Source organism: Cricetulus griseus, chromosome X (assembly GCF_003668045.3).
Source record: "Cricetulus griseus strain 17A/GY chromosome X, alternate assembly CriGri-PICRH-1.0, whole genome shotgun sequence".
Classification (NCBI taxonomy): domain Eukaryota; kingdom Metazoa; phylum Chordata; class Mammalia; order Rodentia; family Cricetidae; genus Cricetulus; species Cricetulus griseus.
The window spans coordinates 50631092-50640429 of record NC_048604.1 but is presented as its reverse complement, the minus strand read 5'-3'; the positions used below and the strand labels follow the sequence as shown (position 1 = coordinate 50640429).

At 36.1% G+C, this 9338-nt stretch overlaps 1 non-coding gene across 1 annotated transcript; it reads right to left on the bottom strand.

The window, feature by feature from the left end:
- Nucleotides 1-2818: 2818 nt before the first annotated feature.
- LOC113837719 lies at nt 2819-2953 on the bottom strand. The gene has a single exon (XR_003488442.1). It is a non-coding gene; the product is annotated as a small nucleolar RNA SNORA70 (small nucleolar RNA).
- Between the last annotated feature and the right edge of the window lie 6385 nt (nt 2954-9338).

The following is a 9338-nucleotide window of genomic DNA, read 5'->3' as shown; positions in this document are numbered from 1 at the left end:
CTATGCATTTTGCTTACGGAAGCAGATCCATTTCATTAGTCTGTTTTCTTCACGGATTATTCAGCCAGAAAAAGAGGCCTCTAGAGGGAGGTAACATTTTATAAATGAAGGCAGTGAGGAATTATGTGTGAGTGATACTGCATTGGTACTCCAAACTAGTGAAGCAGATCGTACATTATTGCAGATGCTGTTTTCCAATCAGATACTTGGCCACTGTATAAATTACCCCGCATGATGTGACTGATCACTGTTCATAGCTCTTTCTAGTCTTAGGAAAACTGCCTTTGGCTGACAGGAAATGCCTCACCTAGAAGATTATAGACCCTCTCCTCATAACTCAGAGACTGACATCTAGGAGTATAGGACAGCTCCTGTGTGGTCTCTGCTCTGAAACTTGGATCTTTCACTCTACCCAATGCCCCCTATGGAGGATAAGCTAAAGCTACACCATAACTAAGACTATAAGCATGCTTAGTATTTCCCCCTCTTCCATATCCTAATTTCTACTTTTTCTTCAGCTTTTTATCATGGGACCTTTTGTTTTAAAAACTATTATCTTGCCAAATTCCTATTAGAAGAAGCAAGACACAGAGTTAAAAGACAGGTACTTGCAAAAGGCTGAGACCCTCTAAAACAGCAGTTCCCTACCTGTGTGATGACCCCTTTGGGGGTCAAATTACCCCTTCACAGGAGTGACCTAAGGCTAATAGAAAACACAGATATTTACATTACTATTGATAACACTGGCAAAAGTACATTTAGGAAGCAAGCAACTAAAATAATTTTATGATTGGGGGTCACCACAACATGACAGTTCACAGCATTAGGAAGATTGAGAACTCTTACTCTAAAGGCTGTATCCCCTAACAAGAAGCACACTGGAATAACCTCTCTATCAGCAGAGGCAGACAACAAGAAGTCTGGGCTTTGGGTAACAACAGTAGTTACTGCGATATATGAAAACTCAGAATATTTCATCCCAGAAGGATTTAGGATACAGATTTATATTACCTCTAAGGCCTAGGGACTCACTAGCTGAGGCATCTCTATAACCTCGATCTGCGGAACTACATGGAAGATAATGAAGCATGATAGACACAAATGCTTAAACCTCTCCTAGGGACTTTTCCCCATGGTGCTATATAGAAGAAAATACATTCAAATAATGATGTGTTTATATGTAAATGATAAAAACTAAGAAGTATAGGATAAGGAGATATCTAGACTAATAAATATGTATAAATTTATAGGTGTTGCCATTTACAAAGTAAAAAAATATAACAGAAAGAAATGTCGTAATAATAAGTCAAGGAACAGATTTAAGTGTGGCTACTAGCCCAAAACACTCCATGTGTGTGCCTTTTCAATCTTGATTATAAGAAATCACAGAGGATTTATCTTCCAGTGCAAGGCTTGATAAATAATTCTCTGGCCTCCCTAAAATGTTACAACCAGAATTAAGGACATTCTATCCCCCATAGGCCACCTTCCTTGAGATACTGTACTCCTAGCCTGTATGCTTCCATCTAATAGCCTGTTCACTAATGATCACAGCAGAGGTTTTCCATGGAAGAACAAGTTTCCTTTTGATAGGGAGAACAAAAGTTCTGACTTTGTTCTCTCTGACTTAATATTTCAGACTTTTTCATTTGAAGCTCTTTCAGCTCACTCTCCCACAGTCATTCTATCTAGAAAACACAATAATATTTTACTAAGGTGTGTCCTAAAAGAAAGAGGAATTGTCTTAGTTTGCTTTCTAATGCTGTGATGAATACCAAGATTAAAATAAACTTGTGGAAGACAGGATTTATTGCCTTACATACCCTGATCACGGACGATTATTGAGGAACACCGGATCGGGAACTCAAACAGCAAATGGAGGCAGGAATCACGTGAGGAAAGCTACTTACCAAATGACTCTAAGGCCCCGTGCTCAGCTACTGCCCCAGTGGTGGCACCCATCCACAGTGGATCCTCACACATCAATAATAAATCAATAATACCCTGTAGCATGCCCACAAGCCAGTCTGATAGAGGCCATTCCCTGGATGAGATTCCCTTTTTCCAGGATATGTCTAGGTCTGTGTCAAGTTCAGAAAAACTAACCATAACATGAGACCCTACATCTGTGCTATCCAATGAGTTCTCTCCAGCTCATCCTGAGGTCCTGACATAATTATTTACATAAGTATACAGTGCAGATTTTGGTACTTAACTGAAGTGGTATTATAACTTGGTAAGTAAATGAGGAATTATTCATTAAATCATATCTTAATATGGGAAACAAGAAAAAATAGATCCTAACTTCAAGTGAAAAAATAAAACATGAAAACAAACTTCAAGTAAAGTTCTAGGAAGTATTTATTTTTATTTATCTATTTATTTTAAGCAGACTGGATATGAGATTTATTACTGAACATGATTTGGTAGGGTACAGGAGAGCACCATGGAAGCTCGCAGGAGTGCAGAGCACGCCACTTGTCCAGGGGACCGGTATTAGGGATATATTTGACCCCATAGCCATCAGGAATGAGACGATTCTCAGCAACCATGCCTTCAAGTTCATCTGCATTAAACTTGGTGAAGCCCCATTTCTTTGAGATGTTGATCTTCTGACGGCCAGGGAACTTGAACTTTGCTCTACAAAGAGCCTCAGTCACATGTTCCTTACTCTGAAGCTTGGTGCAATTGGGCATGATGACCTGGCCAATGTGAACCCTGGCCACTATGCCCTGGGGCTTCCCAAAGGCACCACGCATACCCGTCTGGAGCCTAGATTGGGGATATCATTGAGATCAGAAACTTGAGCAACTGAGAAAATTGTCTTCAAGGTCCCTTAGGACAGCCTATATATGTAATAGGCTGCATACAATACCAAGAAGGCTGCTGTTTGCAGCCATTGCACACCAGGCTCCCATGGGGAAAGGGACCTGATCGGCTTAATTAGCTGCAATCTAGGAAGTATTTAAAAACACATCTCTGGAGCTTATTTAGGAGCTTAATTAGAGCACTTGACAATTTTTGTTGAGCAAAGATTCAAACCTGCGTACTGGGGCCACCAATGTGATATCACAGAATTCACAGTTGGAAACGAAGAAATTTAGTCATTTCTAGCCAGCAGATTCCAAATCAATACTATTGTCACATATGGTAGGATTTGGATATGTCCTCTAAATTCATGTGCTGTAAGCATGAACCCCAATGTAGTGATGATGTTGTGAGACCAGAAATGATGTAGCTGTATTGACAGAGCTCCCATGGTTGCAATTTCGTTCATTACCTTGGGACTGAGCCAGTCATTACAAAAGCAGGCTGTTATACATAGAAACTTGACCCCTCCAATCATCTGTTCCGTCATCTTGCCTTGGCTCACTTGGCCTTCTATCATGTTATGATGAGCACCAAAGTCCTCTACACATACCCAAAGTCATACTCTCAAGTTTCCAACCTCCAGAATCATGGGTCAATAAGTTGTTATGTACACATCAGTCTTTGTTATTCTATTACAGTAAGAGAAAACTAAGCTAGACCACAAAATAATTACAGATGCAGTGTGAATCACAATGTGAAAAGCACAACTGTAAAGTGTACAGTTTAGATGACAAGAGGGTAATCAAGAAATTCATTGTAACACCTAGATATTTTAGCATTTCTCCCACAGTATTAAGAAACAGTAACAAGAGCCAAAATTTATTTGCACTTTCCAACTTGGACTATAGCTTAATGTTTTAGATTATCTACATAAAATCCTAGCATTTAAAATAATATAACAACATGAATGAATAGAGAGATTTGGTTTGAACACACAGCTTTAGCTTCACACAACAGATAGGTTCATGCTAGTCTTTCAAAGGTAACTATAATAAGAAAAAAATTAGTGGAAAACATTTATGAAGAATTTCATTCAGTATACATTTACTCTCTCAAGCTCATTTTTTTGCTACACTCTCAGGAACTAGAATCGATGCCATCTTAAATGTTAAAGAATAGAAGAAACATGTAGGACAAACTGCCAAAAAAGGATGAAAGAAAATAAGACCCAAAACCTCAATTTATGTAACTAATGAAACGATAATGTTCAGGACTGGTTGTTAATAATATTTCAATAATTATGTCAACAATTAGCAAATTTTATACATTTAAAGAGACATATTACTCAATAAATATACTTTATTATCACATTAGGTGACTTTAATTAATCACTAAAACAATATATGAGCTATGCTGATAATTATAAGCACTGATCATAATTAATGATAGGCATAACCAAAGTAACTGATATCCATAATCTTAATGAGCAAAATAGTTCCAAACTTCCTCAAAAGGTTCCTCCTTTTGCTTTAGTTAACATAAGCAATTATATGTTATTTAATTATGCAATTATTACCACACATAAAGTATTTCGTGGTGAGTCAGCTATGAGTTTTGAGAGCACATTATTGAAAAAGAATGAAGAATTGAAGTTGTTATATAAGAAAATGGAAAATCATAAATCCAGTACCACTTTTAAATGCACAGTCTCATTTTGATTCTACTCCATTTTCCATCTCAGCTAAATAGAACAGAGCTATCAGTGAGATGAAACTCTTGGTCCTAGTCTCTTCACTGTTGCTGGAAGGAGAAAATCACTGAAATAAAACTTCCCTTCTGCAGTCACAGATTGAGTGGACATCAGAAAGCAAGTGTTCATATATTGAGTTCATCTCCATGGTTCACAAAGCTGTCCAAGCATTAAGGTCCAGGTTATTTGTTTCAAATATCCATTACTGGGCCCCATACAGTTGATACTGATTCAGAATCAACTATCATGAAGTCTTCTGAAGTACACACCTCCCTCAAGAATCACCCTGTTATATAGCCTGCCCATCTGTGGAAAGACACATTTTGAAACCATTGCTAGACTTTCCTACACAATACTTGTTTTGAATAGCTGAATAAAGGCTAGAGATCTTAATATATTCATGTGTAAAAATAGGCATCAAATGATACATGATGGAGGCCTTTGGTTTTCTTGTGTAAACTCTAAAATACCTTTGATCTATTTAGGTTTATAATTTAAAAAGCAGACTCAAAGATCAATATAAAAGCTTAAAATATTCTGTTCATCATTGTCCTAGTGAATGTCTTGGATATCCAGCCATTCATTCATTTAATTACTAAATATCATGTATTTCAACTTATAAATATTATACCTGCCAATTTTCTGACCCACTGTGCATAATACCCCAGTCTAGACTTCTCTTTGGACTTTTCCAGATTACTGCAATAGCCTTTAAGTGTCTCTACCATGATCTGCATGGCATTGAGATTTATTTACCTGACTGGAGTGATGAGGAATGAACAAACTACAGACATGCATACAGAAAACCTGGGATCAGGTGGGCCTTACACTCTGATAAAGAAGTAATGATAATAGCCAGGGAACCCCATTGTGCATATTGTATATAACAGGTGAAGAGGAAGAGGAAAGTAGGAGGTCTCTGTGAAGGAACAGTCTCAGGTTACAGTCATTGGAGGAAGCTGCAGTTGATTCTTTCTGTATACACTGTCCAAATTCATACTCAGTCAGGCCGTGCCATTCCTCTGAGCCTGGCATAAGAAATTCTGTTTACAATATTTCCTTGTCTTCCAAGTATACTTAGTTTCTTTTAGTTCCTCTGATGTTAGAGGACTGTTCATTCATACCCAGTCCTGACTTATCTATTTATCTGGCTCTATCAAAATTAACACAACAGGTTACATTTTTCAAGTGTATATTAATATCAATATATTTTGTGCATCAAAGCTGCTAAATGAAATACAAAAACATTTTATTATTTTAAGTGCAAGAAGTTTCCATAAATAAATAATTTGGAAAAAAATGGAGACTATTCCAAAACATCACACTTATGGCCAAGCCCAAGTCACTCCATGTCCCAATCTCTACTAAAAGGATTGGTCCCCATAATCCAGAAATCAGATAAAGAAGATTATACTGTAAAACCTTTCTCATCTTTTGTACCATAATTTACAACAAAAACATGGGCTGGCAAGATGACTCAGCAAGTGACCGAACTTGTGACCTAAGCTATCAACCTGAGGTTGATCCCCAAATATCACATGGTAGAAGGAGAAAACCAACACCCACTTATTTCCATTTAGCACAAATAAATAAATAAATAAATAAATAAATAAATAAATAAATCTAAAAAACATTTCTGAGCAAAACATTTTTACAAAATACTTCTTGTTCATATACCCATAGAGTATCTTTTGTATTATATAGAGTTCTACACCAAAAAACTTAATGTTCACACCTAGAGTGCATTAGAAAAACCAAACCAAACCAAACAACAAAAACCTCTCAAGAATTTTTTTGGCAGAAAAAAAGGCATGTTATATTGAAAAGTCATTTTCTCCCTTCATTGGCTCATAGTGAAACTATCTCAAATAGTCTGAAATTTGAAGGAGTTAACGCTACTACCCCATCTGTTGAAGTAGAAAATTTTAACAAAGCTATTTTTAAATTAAAAGCAGCATATACCTATCTTAAAACAGAAAAATCTCAATATTCTCCATGAAAGTTGTTGTATCACATGAACACCAGTGTCAAGAAAATGTAAGTGCCACGATTATCATTGTTGAAAATTAAACATATTGCTGGCTAGGTGACTGCTGTAGCCTGATGTTTGTTACTGTGATTAAACAATGAGTGAATCAACTTAGGAGAAGGAAAAGTTGATATGGCTTGTATTTCTGTGCCATAGCTCATCTTAGAGGGAGGCTAGAGCAGAAAGTTAGAGCAGTAACTCAAGCAGAAACCTAGAGTCAGAAACTGAAGCAGAGGCAAGAAGGAACACTGTATACTGGTTAATTCCTCGTGGCTTTCTCAACTTGCTATTTTACACAATACAGGACTATCAGCCCAGGGGGTGGGGTGGTAACAGCCACATAAGGCTGGACCCTCCCACATTAGTCATTAATTAAGAAAATAACCGGGGAATAGTGGCATACTCCTTTAATCCCAGCACTTGGGAAGCAGAAGAAGGCAAATATTTCTGTGAGTTCAAGACCAGCCTAGTCTACAAGAGCTAGTTCAAGGATAGCCTGGAAAGCCACAGAGAAACCCTGTCTCGAACATGCCCCCCAAAAAACAAATAAAAAATAATTAAGAAAACATCCCACAGACTTACCTATAGGCCAATCTGATGAAGGAATTTTCTCAGGCGAGGTTCCCTCCTGAGTCAAGTTGACAAAAACTAACCATCACAGTTGCTAACCCTCAAAACACAGGAGTGATCTAGAAAGCATCATGTATCCATGCCCAACGTTTAAAGCTAAAAATATAACTAAACACCAATTAGCAATTCTACAACTAATAGCGAAGTGTCCTTAGTAAGAATGTACGGTTACTGTATTAACAAATAGCCATGAAAATGGGTTGCTATTGTGGCAGAAGAACCTGAAAAGCAGAGTAAAGAAAGGAAGAGCTAAATTCCAACTAAGAACTGGAGAAATGTTTTCTCACCTTTGATTTCTTTGCATTATTTAAATAATGGACAAATAGTGTTTCTGGCCTCTTTCCTTTGTTATTATATGATTATTGGTTCACTTTTATTTTGAAACATGACCTCTCACCCTCATGCTCACTAATTCAACAAGAATAACTGCTTTTCATGCTCTGGGAAGCATCCTGTTGTTATTTTCCCAGCACTGAGATGACATGTCTTTTAATGTGGATTCTGGAGATTTAATTCAGGTCCTTGCACTTGTATATAAGCCATCACCTCAGCCTAGCCTTTGGTTTATTGTTGTATCTTTTGAGACAGTCCACTCTAGATCTCAAGATGGTCTGGAATTTGTAATATCTCAGGCTGGATTCCAAATTGTGATACTCTTGTCTGAGCCTCCTTAATCAGGGATTCATTACACGTTCATAATGTAATGTCAAAACCAATTTTAATTTAAACCCTATAGATTTTTGTTTTGTTTCTGGTTTTATGATAAAAGAAGTTAAAGAAGACAAAATATTTTATAAATGGGTGATGAAAAGAAATTTTAAGTGAAGCAAATGTGACCTCTATCTGGATTAGAGTCATGGGTTCTTCAACAAGAAACACATAGTAACAATGTCTGACTCTGGTAATGTCACGAGTCTGATGAAAAGTGAATGATGAAAACTGCCAAGCATAGAATAAGACATATTTTTTGAGAAATGAGTCAACTAATTTTATGATATAGTGACTTCCAATCTTAAAATGTTGATCTTTCAAAAAGTAAATTTTATCCATTATAGATTTCTCAAAGTCAGTCATATAATGACTAGACATAACCAATATGTCTAGTATATGTGTTCTCCCTTATTTTAGCTAGATATTAATATTTTGATCTTGTTACATAGTCCACTTAGTTTTCATGTTTGTAACTTGAAAATGCTATGAAAACTCAACAATTATCTCCTTGGATGCTAGACAAATAGCCATGAAATCTTAAAAACCTTAAAGTAGTCCAAGAAAAATGTATTGAACATAATACTCTTTAATTCTCATTCAAGTTTTCAAGTTATCAGGTAAGAAATGAAATTATATTATAGCCTAATATTTCCTTTGTCTAACATTACATTTCTACTTAATCATTTAATTTTGTAATTAAGGTTCTCTGAGGTATAATTTATAGTGGATAACAGTTGTAACATGCTACACAACAAATTAAAATAAATATTTCTGTGAGTTTGGGTATGTAGCACAATGTAAGAGCATTTGAATGGAGTGATCTGACTCTATAAATTTGCCTGAAACCTTTAGATCCTTATTGTGCTCAGACTTACACTGTTATTTAATGACCAACACCTATTCACAGTATTTTTACTTCATTAAAAGTGAATAATGCTATACCTTGCAAATAACATACACATAAAGCTCAGTTCTGACTTTTCCTCTAGAATATTTTTTTTTACATTTCTACTTCAGAATAAATATAAATAATGTTAGAGAAAGGAATTTTAAAGGTCAGTGCTGCTTTCAGGAAGTACTGATCCTTTAGTTATTCTTCAACTCTTTGATTTATGTAGAGATTAAAGAATAAAACAGGTTGGTCAGCCATTGCTATACCAAGTCTACACAAATTGGTCATTACCCATATCATGCTTATAGAAACCAAAATGACACTTAGATCTTAGTAATACATAGGATAATTAAATAATCAGGGAACTCAAATAATACTTGTCATAGCTTTTCTGAGCCTGGGGAGTCTTTTACAAATGTCCTGTTTATAGTGGAACACTCAGTCATCATTTATTCTTAGCATTTTGAGTAGTTTAACTCTCCAAACTCTCCCAAGTTCTCCAACGGTCAGTGCAA